Raw genomic sequence first — 24,054 nt, forward strand, 5'->3', positions numbered from 1 at the left:
CATCAGCTGCGACATAATCCAAACCCGCTGGCCGCCCCGGCAGGTTATAAGTGGTGTAGATACTATGCATGCTCGCTCTAAACGCAGGGGCGGCAGCGAAAGAACCTGGGCCTGAAGAATTATACACACATCTAGGCGCAAGGAAGGCTGAGACAAAGAACAGCGTAGACAGGACGGGTCTCTTCGCGCCACTCTTCGCGCCAATGACCAACTAGCTCAAACTAAAGCTTTGCCTGCAGATTTCCAAGCGCGTTTCCTCGACTGTGCTGCGAAGCACTGATAGTGAGCAGCACAACAGTACAGAAGGACACAAAAACGGCTAAAGCTGAATGAGCGAGTGCGATATGAAAGGAAACGAATAACGATAGTGTACTCGTGCGGCATGTCACCCGGTAATCGCCAAAATACAAAATCCGCGCGACATGTTACATTTACAACGCATTATAAGCGACTAGTGCGCAGTCAAACGGCATTACGCACTCATTGCATAGACTATTTTAGGGATGGGTTTTGGTGCCGTCATATTGGGCTGCTGACCTTGCCGTTTTACATTTCTAACAACGAAACGAACAGTGCTACGGTAGACGCCTACGCATCAAAACGGTTAATAGGGTTGGTGCATTCGATGACTCATGACCTTAGTAATTCATGTCGCGATATACAAAAATAAAAATGCTTAACAGCCCAAGGTGGCGGCGCCATGTGTCTTACGTAAAATCATCTATAGAGTTGAAATGCGCCATCAGCTTTCTTTGGCTTTTATTGATTTGAATAATTTAATATCTGGGGTTTAACGTCCCAAAACCACCATATGATTATGAGAGACGCCGTAGTGGAGGGCTCCGGAAATTTCGACCACCTGGGGTTCTTTAACGCGCACCTAAATCTAAGTACACGGGCCTCAAACATTTTCGCCTCCATCGAAAATGCAGCCGCCGTGGCCGGGATTCGATCCCGCGACCTTCGGGTCAGCAGTCGAGCGCCATAACCACTAGACCACCGTGGCGGGGCGCTTTTATTCATTTCAAAGTGCCTTACAGGCCCCAAGGAGAGATCTGAATATAAGAGAGTCATCGCAGAACCACGGCCTCTGGATGGAAACGTGCACTTTTCCATCCAGCGGCCGTGGTAGAGCAAAATACTACAGAGAACCAATAAATGAGAGCCAAAAATGTTCACAATATTAACGTGCTTGCCAAACAGTGGAACGAATAAAACTGAATGGAAAGGAAATACTAAGAATAGTCAGAAAAATAACAAAAAAGGTCACAATTTCAACGCAACGGCGAAGCAATGAATGCGATAGCAACAAACTGCAATGTAACGCGAAGAACGGAAAGCAGCTCGAGATTTCCAGCGCGTCGCTCAAGCGCAAAGGATGCACGAAAAGAACACACACAGGACGAGTGCGAAAGATCAAGTGTCACAACTCGACACTTAAAGCGCGATGTTCAAAGATAAAGACGGACGCACGAAACGAACGAACAGGTACACACAGGACGAGCTCGAACTAACAAGCATCACAGTTGTTATTCTGTATGAAAAGCGCGCTCCCTTCGCAAACGCGGCCGCTGCAGCGAGTGAAATGACCTTCGCACGCTCTGTCACTTCAGCGCGCATATCGCGGTGAAAGCACAAAACATACACCCCATCCCCCCCTCCCCGCGATATAAGCGCGCGCAGGCGACCACGTCCTCCAGGGCGAAGTGTACCGGAGGCGCGCGCGCATCGCAACGAGCGGGGCGACGAACTCTAAAGCGCTCCCCTCTAGAGTTCCTGTATATGCTACCTTTAGGTAGCAGAGTTGCGCATAGGTCTGGCTAGCAACCACAGCTATGCGGTGAAGTAGCACTCAGTTTGTGCAGGCGACATGCCTATCGTGTCGGCAATTAACATGTCCGGCGTGTCGAAGACCGGCGAAAAGCATTGATTAAATATGACTAGTGTTAATTCAGTTCGCTGCAGAGGCGACGTCAAAAATACAAAAATTGGCCCGAGCGTCAGCTTCTTTGCAATGCATGGTTGCTAGCGGCGTTTGGAAGACAGATGCGCAACTCTGCTACCTAAAGGTAGCATATACAGTAACTCTACTCCCCTCGCTCATTTCGCGCCATCACGCTGGTGACCAAGAAAGCACGCTGAAGTAAATGGTGTATATAAATAGCTCGCCGTTAGCATGTTCAAAGACGTACTTTTCGTGGCCTAGCCGCCTAACGCCGCGCGCTGCGGAGCGAGTGGTCATCCGCTCGATTCCGCCCTTCGGAAAAAATTCTTTGTGAAATATGTTCTTTGTGGTTATATATATATATATATATATATATATATATATATATATATATATATATATGGTCCGGACGGCGACGGCAAAAACCAGCTGATAGTGTCCATATAATTGTTATCGCAATAAAAACGTCCGGAGAGTGGGAGGGGAGGCGCCAGAAAAGGTTCCTTTGCCGAGGCTAATCGAATAACGCCGCTAGAGCTTTTTAAACTTTTCCTTGCGCCGGGTAGTGCAACAAAAACCATCATCATCATCATGAATCGGCACGCACTGTCTTCGTCCTCTTCTTCCTCTCAGTCCTCGTCACCTTCTGTTTCGCTCCCAAAACACGCGCGCCGAACTCTCCGGCGCGAGATGGAATAACTCTGATGGGTGAAAGAACGAGTAGAGATAGACAGAAAGAGAGAAATTCTTGGCGAAGAAAATTTCTCGGCGAGTCGGGATCCGGGATCCGAACCCGCGTACCCACGATCCGAAGGCGACCGTCCTAACCACTCGGCAATCAGGCACGCTAGCAGAGCATTGTATAGCCTTGTATAGTATAGTATAGCAATGTGGCGGGAAAGGGAAGTAAGGAGGAGGGAAAGGAGGAGGGGAGAGAGTAAAGCAGAGCATAGAAAGAAAGAGAGAGAAATAGAGAGGAAGAAAGGCAGAAAGCGAAAGAAAGACAGAGAGAGGATCAAAGAAAGAAGCATACCGTAGGAAGAAAGAGAGAAAGAAGGGGAACAAAGACAGAAAAGAGAAACTAAGAGAGAGAGAGAAAGAAATTAAGAGAAAGAGATTGAAAGAAAGACAAAGAAATGCATTGAGAGCGAAAGAAAGAAATAGAGGTAAACAGAGACAAAGAAAAGAGATAAAAAGAGGTGAGAGAAAAAGAAATAAACAGAGGAAGAAAGAAAGAGAAAAATAAAGAGAAACAAAGAAGGCCGCCGATCTCCACACTTCCTTCAGGCTGGGCACCCCTAGTGCGAATCTGCCTTTTTTTTTCTTCCGTGCCTCTTAGCGCCTGCTGAGCCAATTTGCACAGCCGATCACAGGCTTCATGAAACCGAAACCATACGCGTTTCGATGAAGCCGAGAACACGATGTGTCAGCCACGTTTTCGGCACGGGGCTTGATGGCTGTCGCACCTTGGGACTAAATTCAAAAGATGCGGCGCAGTACGGCGCTGATAAACGAGTTCGGCGCAGGACGACGCAGGTAAACGAGTTTGGCGCACAATGGCGCAAATGGCGCAGCTGTTCCACCCTGCATGACAGAAAGAAGCAATTGGTAATGGTATTGACTAGGAATAACAGAGGAGAGACGGTGGAATTCGCAAAACGAAATTTACTACGCATATGAACACCTTCTTCCGAATCATCCGAAAGCATTGAAATAGGAAGCCCATGAAATAAACGTTTAAAAAACGTCTCGAAACAGCTACAAAAGGCTACTGACGTCTTGGTCTACCAGACCGTAAATATATGTTTTTCAAGACATTATTTTTGCGCCTCAAATGCATTGGCAGACCTTTTGTTTGCCTTGCTGGGCAAGTATGTTGTCACTAGAATCTACATTAGTAAGCAAGTTCATGACAGCTGCTCCAGGACCTTCTTTAGATACTTCGTCCTAAAGCGCGAGCTCATAACATCTGCCTCAAGACCTTCTTTATATAATTTGTCTAAAAGCGCTAAGAATGCCAAAACAGCGTTTCGCAAGCGCGAAGACTGTCCTTTAATGAAAGAAAAAAATATACGAGAGTATCAGCACACCAGAAATACTACATGAATTCTGTTTAGCCCAGGACGCTCACATGCTATTGGCTAACAATGCCTTTGACGCATACGAGGCGTGCGCACCGGGAGGGGTCAAGTCATATCTTTGCTCAGTCGGATTTGTCCCGTCATTGTTTAATGCAGGTTTTTGACGGCAAGAATGGCCACTGATGTTGCTTTCTAAGAACGGTTTACGTACTTCCCACCGTTATCCCTGTAGAGCCGGTGACCAAAGGCTGGCTGTTATGAGCAGCACGTCACTGCCTCAGTTTCATTTCTACATTCATTGCGAAGCTTCCAAAAATGAGGATAGTTGAACTAGTGGTTGTACAGACATGAAGGAATATCGCAAAAAACGACAGGACAACAGAAGAAAACGCACACAGCGTTCACTCTCAACAATTTTATTGTGAAAAAACAACGCACCGCATTTATTACTATGTTTACTCAATGTAACCAGTTACAAAGTAGCGAGTCACGCACGATGCCACAGATAGAAAGTGCTTTACATTCATATTGACAGCCATCAGGAGTATTACATACTGATTACGAAAAATTTTTGCCCAAAAAATTTTGGCTCCTAGGACGATAACGCAATTGACGGAGTGCTGATAAAAGTGCCGTCCAGCTGCGCAATCATCTCAGCTTCAATTATCTCGCGTGTTAAACGATAACTGTGCTTGCTCACATCGGTTACACATGGGTGAACACTTGTATGGCCTAAAATGAACGGCTGGCCATCTGTAGAGTTAACGTCTGACGTTATTATTATGCTCTGTTATCCATTAGCACAACGACCCGTCTGACAAAGATGACACTTCACGCACGTGAGTGCAATCCTGTACAAAACATTTTTAAAGCAATCAATATATGATGGTTCTACGCTTCTTTTGGCAAACATCTCAATTCATTACATGCGGGGCTCCTTGAGCGGCGCTGCAGCCACCGCCTGTTTTTGGTCACGCCGCTCGCGCCATCGCCGAAGTCCCAAAGAGAGATCACGCCGCCGCCGCCGCCGCGCAATAATTGCGGCGCGCCGCCGTTAGTGTTTTCTTTTCATTCGAATGGGGAATCTTGAAACCAAATACAGCACTTCGCCGGAGGAGCTCTTCTCGATGTGTCCATGTAATGAACTGTCTATTTCCGCGGCCGCTCAATAGCGGGAGCTCGGCGAGAAGCGAGCCCCTATTTCCGGTTCTTGTTCTGCAGCGCCATCATGACGTCACGAAGCTTTCAAACACTATCGACACAAATGATAGGGACGGAATGCGCTTCAATGCAACGAACGGAGCCCTCAGAGATCCGATATTCGGTGCACATGTCTTTTGAACGTAGAACTTTTTGCTGAGCTAGTTCGTGCATGTTTAACCACGTTAAACATGCGCCTTATTCCTTTCTTTTGATCGTGTTAGCAATCGATGTAGGTTTAATGCGGCCGCTCCTCTAACGAAGCTAATAATAATATCTGGGGTTTAACGTCCCAAAACTACCATATGATTATGAGAGACGCCGTAGTGGAGGGCTCCGGAAATTTCGACCACCTGGGGTTCTTTAACGTGCACCTAAATCTAAGTACACGGGCCTCAAACATTTTCGTCTCCATCGAAAATGCAGCCGCCGCGGCCGGGATTCGATCCCGCGACCTTCGGGTCAGCAGTCGAGCGCCATAACCACTAGACCACCGTGGCGGGTCCTCTAACGCAGCTGTAAGATCGGTACGCATTCCCTACATCGTTCTCAAACATCTCGGACACATTCATATGCCAATTCAGACGTGAAAAGTTCCTGTTTCGTGCATTTCGTCCACTATCTTCTTACGCTATAAGAATGTGCTGGCGGGTTCGGCGCGGCGACGTGGTCAAGTGCGAGGTGACATCATGGCTCACCGCTTTTTCGAATCACTGAATGCGCTCTGCCGAAATGGACTGTGGACTAGTGATGCAGAACTATCGATGGTACTATCGATACTATCGATAGCTGAGTTACTATCGAACTATCGATGGTGAAAAATAATATCGATAGCGCTATCGATAGTAAAAAATTCGATGGTACTATCGATAGTATAAAATCAACACCATGGACTCACTGCAGAATAAACTTGGTTCCCCGCGCGCGTGGTACATAGTGGAGCCGGAGAAGCAGGCTGAAGGGCGAGAAAGTTGGCATGCTTGTGTTCTTCACCAGAGTACTTTGCTGACACATGATCATAAAGTCAAACTGGTCAGCTGTAGCGGAAAGGAAGCCTTTACATGTGGTGAGACTGCGCGGCTTCAAATTAATATTGCCATTTTATGATTGCAAAATAAAAAATATCACGAAGTTGTTTGTAAGGTGTAACTGGTTACTTTTGGATACGAATTTATTAATGGATATATTCCGCCATTTTCAGTGCGGAAATACCTAATTTCTCTGCCAAAACTTGCTCATAAATTAAGCGAAGCTGACAGTAGACTATCGCAAATAGTTTGGCAATATGGCCGGCCAGCAACCGCATCACCATTCACAGCACTATCTATAGTATTGTCACGTGGTTGTGATGCTGAAGAATGCTGCAGCAAGACTGGTAAATACGGAGCTCTTTATTTGGGCGAACTTGTGCCCAGAAAATCAACTCAAAATACAAGCGATACACGCTGCGCACTGATTGCGGTGGGAACAATCGTCAGCCGTTCAGTAATCTGATCATCGGTGGAACGCGTTGTCCTTTATACACCAGTCATCAAACCTTCCAGAGCTATCACTGGTGCTCGCGTAAGCTCTCAAACAAACTTGACTACTCGCGTCCGGCGCATAATCTTAACAAAATGGTCTGAAACAATTGTGAAGCTTCTCAAACATTACGGTGCGGTCTGCGTCAAACGTTGCTAACAGTCTTTGTGGATGAAACCCGAATACGTCAAAACGAAGCAATAAACACGGGTGGCAGTAATATCGCTATAGTAATATTAACGGAGGTACTACCGATTGCACTATCGATAGTTTGTCGATAGCAGCGCTATCGATAGTCAATTTATCGATAGTTCTGCATCACTACTGTGGACATCTTCTTTGGATGAACGCATCGAGTATAGCTCCCCAGAAGTTGTAGTATCTTTTTCTTTTCCAGAGATATCACGAGTATTGCCTGACCTTAACGCTGCCGCGTCCTCCCTGCAGCCTTAAAAGGCGATGACCCAACTCTCTGGATAGCATATTCTTTGCGTCTTGGACCTAGTACATTATGCATAAATAAATAAATAAAATAGATAAGTAATATATATATATATATATATATATATATATATATATATATATATATATATATATATATATATATATATAAACAACGAAGAAAGAAACTACGACTTTCGTTGGTTCGGCACTGTATATTTTCACTACCGTTTCGTCTGGTGGACCAGACTTAAAGTCGAAAGTCGTAGTTTCTTTCTTCATTCTTTATTCTGTCGGGGTCCGCGTGATTCTTTTCCCACTACTATATATATATATATATATATATATATATATATATATATATATATATATATATATATATATATATATATATATATATATCGGTGCGTTAGTACACTTCTTCCTTTCATTCTTACTCGAGTAAATCGATAAATAAATACAGAAGTAAAGAGAATGGCAAACTTAGAATAAAGCTGAGCTATATTTGCTAGGTACTCATGTTAAGAAGACATGACGTGGAAACACGGATATAAGAGAAAAGTCGAGAACGTAGACCACTACCCGCACTTGATTGATACGTATGGCCTCTTACGTGGGAATGCGCAGATAAATATGTGTCTACCTTTGGTTCCGCCGCTGCGTCATTTTTCACTTGTTAGCGGCGTTTCTGGTGTCTTGACTACTCTCCTGTGTCCGTGTTTGCAGGCCCTGTTTTTATAAAGGGCCCCTAACAGCCTCTGAAAATACCACAAAAAACAAAAATAACGAGCGCGTTATTCTCTCTTGGCGTTTCTTGTCTTTTGGTGCACTTCGTGATGCCAGAACAGTGATTCACGTGACATCATCAGGGTACATACTCTCGACTGGTCCATATACGACAAATGACAGTCGTGAATTGTCTCCCATACTGATTTGCTATGCAGCCGCCCACCCGCTCTTGCTTCTCTCGCACGACTGTCGTGCGCGATTAACTGATTTCGCTCCATTTTGTGCGTTTGCGACCATGCATGCAGAGATAACAGACTGTAGCCGACAAGCACGAAATCGTGATAGGTTCAACGCTTAGTGCTGACATTGTACGCGTGCTTTATGAAGAAATAAGTGGCGAGGAGATGTCCCCTGTAAGAAGGTTATTGAAGGCGAGAACGAAACCAATGAAAAAAAAAACATGGTTGATCCCTCCGTCATAGGAATCGGGATAACACGAAAGTAAAACTTGCCCTAGAAGTAACTGAATGTTTACTGTACATTGATATAGGAGAGTTTGCACAATGTATATTTATGTCTGGCAGCTATATCACCGTTTAACATGGATGCACCCACTTTGATGCTTGGTGGTACATCTCCATGCCGACGACTAACGTCCATGTTCAATGATTAAACAAACCCTTGTGGTAGCTGTAGTAGTTAACAGTGAAAGCGTAATCAGAGAACGAGGTGTGATAGCCAGAAGAGCGTCGCATATTGGACGCAGAACTTGGTCGCCATCCTGCGGCATGTTAAATTGTGATTGAACACCACGGCCGCAATAGAGGGAAACGCAAAGCGCGTCGTGTCGCCCCGGTAGCGCGGCCGAGATTTGTCTCGGGGCGAGCGCGTTGGCGGGGAACGCGGTGTTACAGGCAGGTGAGCCAGGCGCGCGTCGCAGAGCTAGTTTTGGTTTGATTAGCGTGATGCTATGAGCGAGGCCGACGCTTTTACGACGCTTGCGTTAAGGTCGCCACCTCGCGGTGTGTTAAAGCATTGACAAAATTGCACTTCTATTCAAAACGCGCCGAATGGGACGAACGTGTAACGCGTTGCAGGTACTAATCGCGAAAGCCACAATAATGACGAATTATTCTACTTTGCCGCTCTCAGAGGGCAACAGCACCCCGCCGACTGGGAGAGTGATAGATATAAAAGGCGCGTTTGTAAAGCCTCCAGAGTCTGTGACCGTGGCGCAGTGGATAGCGCACCCGGCATCTATTGTTGCGGACCGAACGGTTGTGGGTTCGATGCCCGTTGACGGAACTTTTTTTCTTTGCCATCTGATCGTGTACGTTTTTTCGACGTCATTTCCGTGACGGAAATACGTCACTGAAGTCTTGGTGGACCCCGGCATAAAACACTTTCGTGTTAAAAGGCGCCGGATTATATGATTCTTCCAAAGGGCGCACTTTTTACAGCGGAACTGATGCAGCTTTCCAGGAAAAAGGCGAGCCCGCGTCGAACGTTTTTTGTATATTTTTTATTGCGTTAGCAAGTGTATGGACACTCAGGACAGGTTCTCACCGTCGCCGTCATGTTCCGTATAAACTCTAAATCAATAACATCGCTCCACGCATTGCATGTTCTACCCGCGAGTAAAAGCTCGCGAGCGTTGGCAAGGAACATGGCTAAAGCAGAGATGAAACAAGCTGGCCGTCTCCGTCACACGGAATAACATCTAAAGCCCCTTGATGTTGGAAAGTAGCGACGCTCCTTTATACACGCCGGCTCATCCTCGCCGCGCCGTCAACCTCCTCTTTTTTCACCCTCTCTTTCGCGGAGCCGGCGCATCCGCAACGCTGAATGGCTGCGACGCGCGATAGCTCCCAGTCAGGTGACCCTGACGTCACGAGAAGCGAGCGCAAGCAAACTTCGCGCGCTTTCAGCTGCTCACGCCCGCCATGAACCCTCCAGGCGTCAACCCTCCAGGCGTGTGTGTACGGGTGTGTGCAGGTGTATGCGTATCTGTATGTGCGCATATGTGCGCCTGCGTTTGTATGTGCGTGTGCGCACGTGTTAACGTGTGAGTGCATGTGCGTGCGTTTGTGTATTCGCGGTGTTTGTGCGTGTACGCACGTATGTGTATGCGTGCGCCTGCGCGTGCGTGTCTGTATACTCTGTATCACTTGTGCATGCGCGTGCGTTTCTGTATCGCTGTGTATGTGCGCGTGTGTCTGTATCGCGTGTGTATGTATGTGCCTGCGTCTCAGTATCGCGTGTGTATTTATGCGCGTGCGTGTCTGCATCGCGTGTGTATGTGTGTGCGTGCGTGTCTGCATAGCGTGTGTATGTATGTGCGTGCGTGTCTGCATTCCGTGTGTATGTATGTGCGTGCGTGTCTGTATCGCGTGTGTATGTATGTATGAACGTGCGTGTCTGTATCGCGTGTGTATGTATGTATGAGCGTGCGTGTCTGTATCGCGTGTGTATATCTGCGTGCGTGTCTGTATCGCGTGTGTATGTATGTGCGTGCGTGTCTGTATCGCGTGTGTATGTATGTATGAGCGTGCGTGTCTGTATCGCGTGTGTATGTATGTATGTGCGTGCGTGTCTATATCACGTGTGTATGCGCATGTGTATGTAAGTGCGTGCGTGTCTGTTCGCATGTCCACGCACGTGTGTCTATAAAACGTGTGTACGCGCGTGTGTATGTATGTGCGTATCTATATTGCATGTGTATGAGCGTGCCTGCCTGTATCCCGTGCGTATGATCGTGTGTATCTGTGTGTGCGTGTCTGTATCGCGTGTGTATGCATGTCCGTGTGTGTGCGTATGTGCGTGTCTTTATCACGTGTGTATAGGCGTGTGTGTGTGCCTGCGTGCGTGCATCGTGTGCGTGCGTGCGTGTCTGACAGCGGCATTGACACAAAAAGGCTTCGGGCTCACTCATTTGGCCCAATTTAAGTAAACCACCGCATTCCTTCTTGGGTGCCTTCTTTTAGCTCATCAAGACCACAATTATGAAAAAAATTCTCGCCTATACTTTATGCTGGTTACATTATATGCGTTAATACACCGTGTTAAGGACAGCCGAGGCGGCGACGGGAAGGTAAACTGCTCAGCCGCCAGTTGATATACTCATTTTTTTTTTCGAAGTGCTTATTTGTATATACCGAAGCGTCTTTAAAAATATATTTGTCACTTTGTTCTATCGGAAGCCCACTTTCGTCATGACTATTGCTTAAGAAACAGGTTCTCATTTGACGCTTCAAGGAACCGATTAAACAAGCGCGCGCAGTGATTTTAATGCGGCTGCGGCGAGCCAGTGGAGGGTTCAGCGTGCCGTGCGCAGCGCGCCGGCCAGGGGAGGGGAGAAATCCGAGGAGAATTGAGGAGGAAAACGAGCGCGCGGAGGAGAGTGTCGCTACTTTCTAGATCAAGGGGCTTTAATAACATCAACCCGCGTGCGAGGCCTGCCGTCGATTGCTCCTCAAGCAGAAGGAAACGCCCCGCCCGTCATTTGCTGGGCGAAGGAGCAGGAAGGGATGTCTGGGGAGAGGGACTGCGTAACTCGAGCAGCAACTCTCAACTTCGACTATAAGGGCACGGTCGAGAGCGATGGCACGCGCGCTATTTCGGCAGACATCCCCCAGCGAACGGCTCGTATACCTTCTACGCGCTTTGACCGTTGTGAGAGCTGTGGTCTCACTGCTTCGCGCTCGGACCACTGATACGACATATTGACCGAAAACCGCTTCTCTCCCGGGAGCGGTCGTATTGCCATACACCAGCGTTTTGTAGAGTTAAGTGAGATCGGAGCAAAAAGAGTTAGCCGCTAGCCCTCGCTCATGTAACATTACGCCATGTAGTACTTATCGCATTCACTGCTTCGACCTCCCCCGCACCCGCGCCGCCGCCGGTCCGATGAACCCCGCGCCGTTCACGCGCCGCCGCCGGTGATTTTGGCTCCGGCGCACATGTCTACCTAGAATACTGGGGGGCGGGGGGGGGGGGGGGTGACAGTCCAAAGCGCCGCGCGAATACATGAGGGGAGCGAGGACCTTTTGCGGGCCCTTTAGTTTTCGTAGTATGAAACTCTATGATGACCACCGCCAGCTACCGCGGTTGCGTCTTTTCTTACCCGGTTGCTTTTTCTTAGAACACTATAATTTTCAACTATTCGCCGCGAGATCTGGCTAGAGGTGGCAGCACCGTCGCCGCGCTAGTGTGGATAGGCGGTTGTCGGCGCGTATACAAACGCACACAACAGCGCTTCGTTGCGAGCGATTTGACCCGATTTCCGGCAAACAAATTGCGTTGACCGCAGCTTTCTGGTAATATGTGCGCTCTTCATTTCCGAATTAATGCACGAAGCGCGCCGAACGTTACAATTACTTGTGAGAGAAGCGCATTCTGCCAACGAACGGGTTGCTCGCCTTCGGCGACAGTGGGCGTTTTCGCAATGGGTGACATTTTCTTGTTGCTTTATTTGTACATGTTTAGCTTGTGTTCCACCTACTACGCACTGCTCTATAGCGCGACTGAATTAACTATTTACTTCTTGTTCATTTGGATGCCCCTCAACAAAAAGAAATCCCGTATTCCTGCACGATGAGTTCAAATAGCACTTTGTACACTGCGTGTTCAAATATTCATCCGCATTTCTTATTCAGTTCTCCAATGTAGGGCAGTTGATAGGTTTACTGAGGAAAGCTATGTGACTGAGAGCGCTTTAGCGCTACAGAAGCGTTTAACACGCACACGCTTGTTTTTATTCCAGTAACAGTACACAAAGGTAACTGTACAGCACGGAACTTTCTTCGATTGATTACTTGCACGACAGTAATGGAACAAAGGCCCAGTTATTTCACAGGACCAAAGTACGTTTTTTCACGCGAATAATGTCCGCTGCTTTCCGTCAATCTATTACAACGCAGCACAAACGCTCAAGATAATGTAAAGAAAAAAAGATGTGGCTTCGCGTCAAATTACTACGACATAAATGTAAAGTACGCCGTTTATATTAATTTTGACCATCAGTGCTCTTTAACGCGTACCTTAATCTAAGTACACGGCTGTTTTTGTATAAATTTCGCCACAAGTTAATATTGCGCAAGGCAACTCAGTTTCGCGATTTCCGTGTCATTCTATTTTCTGTTCCTTTTAGGGTACAATTTAAGTACCGAAGTGTCGGACGTGACTTGAGAGAAATATTTCTGTGTAGTGGGACCAGGACTATACACTAACCACAACGCGCAAGTGCATGAGAGCCTTGTTTTGTTACCACCAAGCCGATAAAAGGCTATATTCACATGAGATTTAATGCTTTAGGACAACGCGAAGTGCACTTTGCAATGCGCTTGAACCACAGAGCTGCACCTACACTGATATGACTCTCGTGAACGGTGGGTACGACGACCACACACAGCACTCTCGACAAGTGCACTGACTGATCTTATTACAGTACATATACAGCCGATCAAGGCCAAATGCTGCTTTACATCGTGTTTGGCTTACGTACGAGCGGTGAAAGTTGCACAAACGCACGGAACAAACCGCCTTTTGAGGTCCTGCATGACGTACGCGCACATGCAAACACAACGTGGCTAGCAGACGACGCATGGAGCAATCCACACTAGGCGTGGTTCAGTCAGGAGCCGCCAGGTGGCGACTCCGCTCGATCTCGCGGCCAATAGGCTTCCAAAGCAACGTCGAGCGGCGCTAATGCTCTTATCGCAATTGGGGGCATCCACGGCCACAACACCGCCACCTCCGCTTCCGCGCAAGCGCAGAGCTTTCGGATTGCATCTGTGGTGCTTCACAATCTAACTATTGCTGACTAGCAGTGCACGGGCCGAATGAGGGGCGCATGCGCGCACGTGTCCTTGCAGCCGCCGCTGGCAAATCCGGCGACAAACCGCCTTCGCGGGCAACGTCTGCTCCCAGTAACGCATAGCTCAGCCGCGCGTGCGTCGCGCCCATACTTGAGCTTGGGTTCCCTATACAAATGTAGATGTAGTTTATCACAATGAATTATATGTTTCTAGAATTCTTCACGTGCACTTTCAGTTATGGACAGGCAAAGCTGGTGTGCTGACCTGCCGGTTTCATTCAAAGTTTTGTAGCGAAGCCTTGGAAGCCTGTAATGGGTCGCCCTCTCGAGCGCTTACTAGTGGGTCGTCCTCTTCCGCTCTTCTCGGACAGCACGCTCCTCGCGCTCAGTGTCGGCACCCCGCCTTGACTGTCGCAGTCGTTTATCGTCGCCGAGTGCCCTCAAATAAACGTCTTTATAATTTGGTGGAGGTGCTGGGCTTTCACAACAACTTCGGCCCTCATTCGATGCCCCTGGCTCTTCGATCCCGTACCCTGCCGCCTACGATGCCTCAAGACGCCTCCCAGCAAACGGCCCCGCCTACACCGACCTCATGCCCAGGTGTGCCTCGTATCCGCGACCCTCCGGTCTTCACTGGCGCAGATGGCACCGACGTCGAGGACTGGCTCGCGATTTACGAGCGCGTGAGTGTCCCCAATAAATGGGACGAGGCAGGTAAACTGACTAACCTGGTTTTCTACGTCGCGGGTGTGGCGGGCTTGTGGTACAACAACCACGCATAAGATTTTACAACGTGGTCCGACTTCAAGACCGCCATTATCAATGTGTTTGGCCGCCCTGCCGTTCGTAAGCTGCAGGCCGAACAGCGCTTACGTGAACGCGCTCAGCAGGCCGGTGAATCATTCACCAGTTACATTGAAGACGTCCTCGATTTCTGTAAGAAAGCCGACGCCACCATGTCCGAAGCTGACAAGATCCGGCACATCATGAAAGGCATCGACGACGACGCCTTCACCATGCTGCTCGCCAAGAACCCCAGCACAGTGGCTGAGGTCATAACGCTCTGCCAAAGCTATGAGGAGCTGCGCCGGCAGCGATCGATGACCCGTCGCTCTCCATCACGCGACGTCGAGCTCGCTGGCTTGTCGACCATATCCGACCACTCCGCGTTGCTCGCAGAGATGAAGACATTCGTGCGCGAGGAAATCGCGCTCCTGCACCCTTGAGTTACGCCCAAGTGGTCGCAAGAACGCCCCCAGCAATCCCTACGGCTGCCCCACACATTTACGCCGACGCTCGACCTCATTCTTTCGAAGCGAATGTACCGGTAACCTGCGCCGACGTCACGCACAGGCCACGACTGCAGCCCACCGTCCAGTCCTATCAGTTGCCGCCCCGTCAATCCCGTCCTGCACCATGGGCGGGCCCTGCCCCAGCGAACCGATGGCGCACACCTGACAACCGCCCCATATGCTTCGCATGCGGTTACGCCGGCCACGTGGCGCGCTATTGCAATCGCGTGCAGCCGCCTAGAGTCGCGTCGCCTGCCACCAGCCCGGCGAACCGCCCATATTACGACCCACCTACTCCTCTGTCGCCAACGTCTCGCCCCGCTCCATCTACCCGCCGTTCACCGTCACCACGACGCCGCTCGCTGTCACCGATGCGGCCACGTCTGGTCCCACGAGACCAGGAAAACTAGTCGCAGTCCACGAGGCAAGGGCTGCGATGCTGTCGAACTGCGAAAGCAAGCTCAGCGAAGCCCATCGAACGTGATAGACGTGTTTGTGGACGGTGTTCGTGCATCTGCCCTTATCGACACTGGAGCCGCCGTATCCGTTATGGACGCAAAGCTTAGCCGAATACTGCGAAAAGTGACGACGCCACTTTCCGGGCTCTCCCTCCGTACAGCCAGCGCCCAAAGCATTCACCCTACAGCGGTATGCACAGCCCGCGTCATGATTAAGGACGCCGTCGAATTGATCATAATTCCTGCATGCTCTCACGACGTCATCCTCGGATGGGATTTTCTCTCCCGCCACGACGCCGTAATTCATTGCGCACCCGCCGAAATAGAGCTCTCACCATTCTCTAATTTGACGCCGGCAGACAGTCCATCGGCTGCGAGCAAGGTACTCGTCAAAGACGACATAAAAGTGCCTGCAAACTCGTCAACGGCGGTGTCAGTCTACTGCGCCAGCCTATCCGACACCGTTGCACTCCTCTCGCCATATGACCGTGTTTGCACGAGGAAAGGCTTGCTGGTGCCTTTCGCGACCGTTCAAGTCACCCAGGGCAGCACCTCTATTTTTGTAATCAACCCCTCCCCGTACAGTGTTACGTTGGTGCGAGGGGAATGTCTGGGCAGCCTAGAACCCCTCGAAGACGCACAAGTTATGGACGAGCCCGATGATTCGCACGGCCGAAGTTCGAGTACGCTCAGTGCTGTTTCTACGTCTGGTTCATCACACGCTGACGTATTTGGTTCCTCCATAGCTGATAACCTTACGCAGGTCCAGCGTTCCCAGCTTTTGGACCTGTTGGAAGAATTTCGCCCTTCTTTCGATGTCGCTCAAACTTCTCTCGGCCGCACGTCGGCCGTCACGCATGGCATCGACACTGGCGACCACCTGCCACTGCGGCAACGTCCATATCGCGTATCTCCCGCCGAACGCCGTGTAATCACCGAGCAAGTCGACGACATGCTTCGACGTGATGTCATTCGACCCTCTAACAGCCCCTGGGCGTCTCCTGTCGTTCTTGTTGCGAAGAAGGACGGTTCTGTGCGGTTCTGTGTGGACTACAGACGACTCAACAAGATCACTCGTAAGGACGTGTATCCACTGCCGCGAATAGACGACGCGACTGACAGCCTGCAAGGCGCCGAATTCTTTTCATCTCTCGATTTGCGCTCAGGTTACTGGCAAGTACCTATGGCTGATGACGCTCGACCGAAGACCGCCTTTGTCACGCCCGACGGCCTGTACGAATTTAACGTCATGCCGTTTGGGCTGTGTAATGCGCCCGCCACCTTTGAGCGCATGATGGATACCGTTCTGCGCAACCTGAAATGGCACACGTGCTTGTGCTACCTCGACGACGTCGTCGTGTTTGCTCCGGACTTCTCCACGCATCTTCAACGCCTACGGCATGTTTTGACGCGTTTGAGCGACGCCGGTCTGCAACTGAATCTAAATAAGTGCCGATTTGCAGCACGGCAGCTGACAATCCTCGGCTACGTCGTGTCCAAGGACGGAATTCTTCCTGATCCCGCCAAGCTTCGGGCCGTGACCGAGTTCCCCAAACCATGCCCCTCCATTCGTGGTCGTCTGAGTGCGACGACGCTTTCGCAAAGCTCCGTCGTTTGTTGACGTCGCCTCCCATACTACGCCACTACGACCCTGCGGCCCCTACAGAGGTACACACAGACGCTAGCGGTGTTGGCCTTGGCGCTGTCCTTGCGCAGCGCAAACCAGGGTTCCCTGAATATGTCGTGGCCTATGCAAGTCGTACGCTTACTAAAACAGAGACCAATTACACTGTCACCGAAAGGGAATGCCTGGCGATCATCTGGGCCCTTACGAAATTCCGACCATATTTGTATGGTCGCCCATTTGATGTCATCACCGACCATTATGCACTATGCTGGTTGTCGTCACTGAAGGATCCCTCAGGCCGCCTCGCCCGCTGGGCACTTCGCCTACAGGACTACGATATCCGCGTGCTGTACCGCAACGGACGCCAGCATGCTGACGCCGACGCACTCTCGCGCTCCCCCTTGCCTGACGACAATACTTCCAGCTCAGTGTCTCACAATGCCGTTTCGTCTATCGACATTCACACCATCGCCACTGAACAGCGCAAGGATCACTGGATTGCCTCACTGATAGCCTTGCTGAGTGATCCATCGGCGACACCATCCACTCGCGCATTGCGTCGTCAAGCGCACCATTTCGCCGTTCGCGACGATCTCCTCCACCGACGCAATTACGGAGACGGCCGCCAGTGGCTACTCGTAATACCCCGCAGTCTGCGTTCTGACATATGCGGGTCGTTCCACTCTGACCCGCAGTGTGCACACTCTGGGGTATCGAAAACCTACCACCGCATTCGCCAACGGTACTTTTGGCGAGGGATGTACCGCTACGTGCAGAAGTTCGTTCGGTCCTGCATCGATTGTCAGCGCCGCAAAACTTCAACGCACCTGTCGCCGGCAGGTCTGAGACCTCTACCTTGCCCTGACCGGCCGTTTGGGCGCGTTGGCATCGATTTGTATGGACCACTTCCTCTAACGTCGGCTGGTAACCGCTGGGCCATCGTCGCTGTTGACCACCTTACGCGATACGCCGAAACTGCCGCCCTCCCAGCGGCTACAGCGCGCGATGTTGCCTCCTTCCTGCTGCACCGATTCATGCTGCGCCACGGTCCACCCCAGAAGCTGCTCAGCGATCGAGGTCGTGTCTTCTTGTCCGAAGTCGTCGAAGCCATTCTCAAAGAGTGCAACGTTGTTCACCGGAAAACTACTGCTTACCACCCGCAGACGAATGGCCTCACCGAACGCTTTAACCGCACGCTCGGCGACATGCTCTCGATGTACGTCGCCGCCGATCACACAAATTGGGATGCCATTCTGCCTTTTGTCACCTACGCCTATAATACCGCCCCGCAGAGCACTACTGGTTTCTCGCCCTTTTTCTTATTGTACGGCAGGCACCCGTCGCACACAATCGACACAATCCTTCCATACAAGCCGGACCCGTCTGAGTGTGCGCCTATTTCTGCCACAGCAAGACTTGCTGAGGAGTGTCGGGAGCTTGCCAAGACATTTACTACGAATGACCAAGAGCGGCACAAGAGCATTCGCGGTGACACCACCACTTCTGCGCCCACGTTCCTCCCTGGAGCACTCGTATGGCTCTCGGTCCCTACCACTACACCTGGCCTCTCTTCAAAACTACTGCCGAAATACGATGGCCCCTACCGTGTCGTCGAACGCACGTCCCCGGTCAACTACGTGATCGAACCCCTTGAACCATCTTCGGACATGCGCCGTCGAGGGCGCGACATTGTCAACGTGGAGCGCGTGAAACCCTACCATGACCCGCTCATAGTGACAAGCAGTTAGGTCGCCAGGCGGCTCCCTTTTCGTACCCGGGGTAATTGTAGCGAAGCGTTGGAAGCCTGTAATGGGTCGCCCTCTCGAGCGCTTACTAGTGGGTCGTCCTCTTCCGCTCTTCTCGGGCAGCACGCTCCTCGCGCTCAGAGTCGGCACCCCGCCTTGACTGTCGCAGTCGTTTATCGTCGCCGAGTGCCCGCAAATAAACGTCTTTATAGTTTAACTTTCGTAGTGCGGCGCGCTCAGTTGCTCAGCTCGCAGTACATGTTTTGTGACAGTACCTGCTGCCACACCGTGCGCGGCACTTCAGTTCCAACTTAAACCTTGGCGAACGCCCAGAATCTTCGCAGACAGCCTTGATTCGACACTATTCCTGCGCCTCAGTAAGTAACGTTTTACCTGCTTTACTGACGACTTTCATTTTGGCACGAAGATGGTACCATGACCCGCAGCGGTGGTCTAGTGGTTACGGTGCTCTACTGCTGACTAGCGATGCAGAACTATTGGTAAATTGACTATCGATAACATCGATAGCTTTTTTTTAAACTATCGATAGTACTAACAGTACTATCGACAAACTATCGATAGTCCAATCGGTAGTGCCTTCGGCAATATGACTAGCGATACTACTGCCATGCATCTTTATTGCTTTGTGTTGATGTATTCGGGTTTCACCCACAGACTGTTAGCAGCGTTTGACACAGACCGCGCCGCAATGTTTGGGAAGCTTCGCGATTGTTTCAGATCTTTTTGTTAACATTACGTGCCGGACGCCCTTCACCCTGCTCCTCCGGCACCACTATGTACCACGCGCGCGGGGAACCAAATTTACGCTGCAGTGAGCTCGCGCTGTTGATTTTATGCTATCGATAGTACTTAATATTGATAGCGCTATCGATAGTATTTTTTACCGTCAATAGTTCCATAGTGACTCAGCTATCGATAGTATGGATAGTACCATCGATAGTTCTGCATCAATATTGCTGACCCGAAGGTCGCGGGATCGAATCCCAGCGGTGGCGGTCGAATTTCGATGAGGCGTATTAACTACGTGAAAATTGTTCTACTGGTTTCAACTGGTCATCGACTACTGCCGTAGTAGACCAGTTGACTTCCAACTGGGACCACTGACTGTAGTGCTTATCCGTTTCTTTGTTAACCTCAAAAGAAGTGCAAAGAACTCGTTCGCTTATCTGCGAGAAGTAGCGCCGCAGTGACGGCCGCCTAGTTTTAATCTGTGCAGTGAAAGAAAAAGTGGAAATTGCGGATTTCTTGGGTACAGCGTGAAAGAAACAAATAACCACACACACTGAACGCAAAGAACAAGCAGTCCATTTGGGACGACTTGCCGTTCTTCGAGACCACATACTGCTGCGACGCGCTTTTTTAAAAAAATTGTCACGTGAGCTTCCAGTCTGACGTAAGAGGGCTGACTGATTTTCTGCGCTCAGTTTCAGTATCGCCTTTATCGGGCTCTTGAATTCCGGTTATTATTATCTGAAATTACGTACGTTATCTGCGATTTTTTTTAAAAATGGGCATGCAGGGGTGCAACAGCCGAAATAAGATTTTGAGCAATTTTTGGAGCAGCAAAATGTTGCTTTTGGAGCACAAAAATGCCGATTTGGAGCAGGTTACGAACAAAACCTGAAGTTTTTAGCACGAAATACCAAATTTGGAGCAGTATAACAAAGGCTTACTTTTAGAAAAGAAAACTAAAATACGTACAACCTATTCAGCATCAGCTAACTCGTGCACAGTGCACATGAACACTGCTATTTCAGTAAAAGCAGTGTGAGCCACGCCACAGTGCGAACAATGACTAAGTCCCATTTAGCATTTGCAGGGTCTGTAAAATATTTCGACTAATGTGGACCTGCGCACCTGGCAACCTCGAAATTCGGGAGATTCGTAAAGCAGGAGCAAGTGGGGGTGGAGAAAAAAGAAAAATGGCGTACGTTTTTGTCTATTTGTTTCTCAAGGCCGCAGAAACGCCATACGCAGCAGCTCCAAATGATTGCCAATAATTTTTTAGACGCCAGCGATCATACTAGTACTCGTACTACACGGCGCATGCACGAATGCGTAATTAAGGAACAAAATGTGCTGTCTCGCTGACAGCTAATACTAATGGCCCCTTCTAAACCTCAATACGCTTTTCCGCAGGACACCAGTGTACTGCGGCAAAAGTGGCCTAAAAAACGTTCTGGGCGCAATAAAACAAACATCGGGATATTTGAGAACCACTGTCCTTTTTTACTGCGATAGGAATTATATGGACACTCGCGACGGGTTTTTGCCGCCATGTCCCGTATAAAGTCCAAATTGATAACATCCCCCCGCGAATAGTATGTTCTGCCGCGGGTAAAAACGCGCGAGTGCAAGCGCGACGAACGCGGCTGAAGCAGACTTCAAACGAGCCGGCCCATCTCCGTCGCTCGGAGGGTGCATGCGATAACACCACTCCGCTCGGGAGGCCTGCCATCGAAGCAGAGAGGAAACGCCCCGCCCCTCTTGAACGAGCATGAAAAGAGGTGAGGGGGGGGGTCGCTCGAGCAGCAACATTGAACTTTGATTCTAAGGGCGCGGTCGCGATCGCTGGCGCGCGCGCTATCTCGACAGCCATCAGCGGGCGGCTCGTATACCCTTCTACGTGCTGCGCTCTCAATGCGAAGACACTGTGCAGAAAGAGCATCTTTCCCTGGAGCGGCCGTATTCTCTTACACCAACGTTTTGTAGAGTAACGCGAGATCGGATACAAAAGAGTTCGCTACCAGCCTCACTTAGTATAACATTACAATTTAACATTAACATAACATTACTCATGAAGTCCCTAAGAATAATTTTATAAGGTTTTTAGATCTTGGTCTGTGCTGCTCTGCCGATTATGTGTGTTGGAGCTATGGAATCGAGAGGCAGCAACCCAGTTCTCCCATATCATGCGGCCCATTCGAAGCTAGTAAAAAGAGCAATTGCGCGGTCATGTTTCCATCATGCCCCAATAAAATTGTGCATCCACAGATGTGAGACGAGTAGGGATGGGCGAATACTCGGGCGTTTCGAATATTCGAACGAATGTTACAGTATTCGAATTCGCTTCGATATGAATTTAGATTATTCGAACTTTCGAAGTATTCGAAATGAACGAATATATGTATACATTTGACCACACATAACCCCCCTGTAAAGGTGGTTTCACTGCAGCGTCTGGTTGCTGTGCCGTGAAACAAACCATCCTGGGGAATCTGCACTGCCGCGAAGCCACACTTCAAGGTTAAATGTACATATTTTTTAAAGTTTAAAAGCGTGTTATATGGGCTTATATGCGCTAAGTATAGTAATTTTTAAATTGTAACGTATTCCACCACTTAACTTGCACCCTACTGCTATTCAAATCTTGATACTATTCAAGGCTGCTTCCACTTCATTTCAAACCAAAAAAGTGACATTCACTCATACCTAGTTCCAATCCTTAAAAATATTGTGCAAGGATCATGACAAAAATGCTCATTTTTCTTAATAATATGCGGTAAATACTATTCGAGCTATTCGATTCGAAATTATTCGACCAAATCACTATTCGCTACGGATTCGCTTCTAACCTTAAATTCACTATTCGCCCATCCCTAGAGACGAGTTTTCTTATCCAGACCCACCGCCTTCGTGAGTCGGGGTACCCGATGGCCCTTCTGACGTCAGTGGCGGAAGCACTGGTTAAAGGGACCGACAACTGCCCAGAACATGAAATGAGATGACTCCACTGATGGAAAGATTCTCCGTCGCATTGTCTCAAACCAACCCTGTTTTTTTTCGTTAGAGATCGATTTATATTTTTATTTCTTAAATGAAAGTCGCGAAAAACGACCTGTGGCGCCTCTGGCGGCAAAAAACATGAAGGATCCGATGAACCTGGCCACGTGACCGTTGACTGCTGTACGCGGTCGACGATTTTTTTGTTGGTATAGAAATATTATTCGTTTCTTTATATTAAAAAGTATTACTCCATAAAAATGTACATATAGGCCTGCGTTAGTAGTATGCATTAAAGTGGCGCTGCCTTCGCGTGACGTAATGATCCCATGCTCGTCAGCGCGTACTGAGAAACTTTTCAGCGTGCTCATGCAACCGTGCACGCAGTTTCCAGGTCGCTAAGATTTTGGAGCGACATAGTTTTGCTACCTACTTCGTCTCAGAAATGCCGCGCGCTGCTACTCGGCGCGGCCGCGCATATGCGTAGTGACGTTTTCGACGACTTGGCTTGGCTCGTGCATCGAGAGAGTAACGATGCCGGGACAAGCGACCCGTGACACAGGTGAAGGCAACCTTGGACGCATGCGCACAAAATGCAGTACAGATACAGGGAAGGTGTGTAATGACACATCATCTCATTGTAACAGCTTGTTATTTTCAAAAATAGCTGAAAAGCTATAAATAAAGGTGGTTAAGCATAGTTACAGGAACTCCTGCGGAAGCCGAACAACGATAGCTTTCACAAATCGTGAGAAGGGCTGGCGGCATCGCTATCAACTCTCAGCGTTGCTGGAGGAAAGCTCCGTCCGTGTTTAGAGCCTTTCAGACCGAAAAATACTGCGTGTAAAATAACTACGCGCTTTTGGGATTAACTACTGCAGTTACAAACACTGCGAAGGGCGAGCTTTCTGTCGCGCCCTAAAAAAATGGGTAAAAAAAAATGAATTGTCGGTCCCTCTAAAGGCTCCAGGAGCGGTTGCGCCAGAGCCACTAGCGGCAACGACGCTCGCTTTCGCCCAGAAAAGGTTCTTGTAATTCCCTATGCCCACATTGCGTCGCACAACCTACGGAAACTTTGCCGAAAGGTTGGTTTCGATGTGGTGTTCTCTGCGCTTGTGCGGCTGTCAGCCCTTTGCAAAAAAAAAAAAAAAAAAAGCCACTCGCACAGCAAACAGAGGGAAGAATGCTCGATAAAGCACAGGAACCCTTACGTCATCTACACTGAGTGTGTCGTATATTCGATACCGCTTACGTGTAATAAGGTGTATGTTGGTCAAACGGGTAGATGCCTCAACACGAGGCTCACAGAGCACAATTATCACTGCTCCAAGAAGGATGCACGCCACCTTGCCATACACTGCAGGGACGGCGGCTGCGCACCCATGTTGGGCAACATGAGGGTGCTGTGTAAGGAAAAAGGCAAAATTACACGTGAAATTTTAGAAGCGGCAGGAAT

This window comes from Rhipicephalus sanguineus, chromosome 4 (genome assembly GCF_013339695.2).
Source record: "Rhipicephalus sanguineus isolate Rsan-2018 chromosome 4, BIME_Rsan_1.4, whole genome shotgun sequence".
Taxonomy (NCBI): Eukaryota; Metazoa; Arthropoda; class Arachnida; order Ixodida; family Ixodidae; genus Rhipicephalus; species Rhipicephalus sanguineus.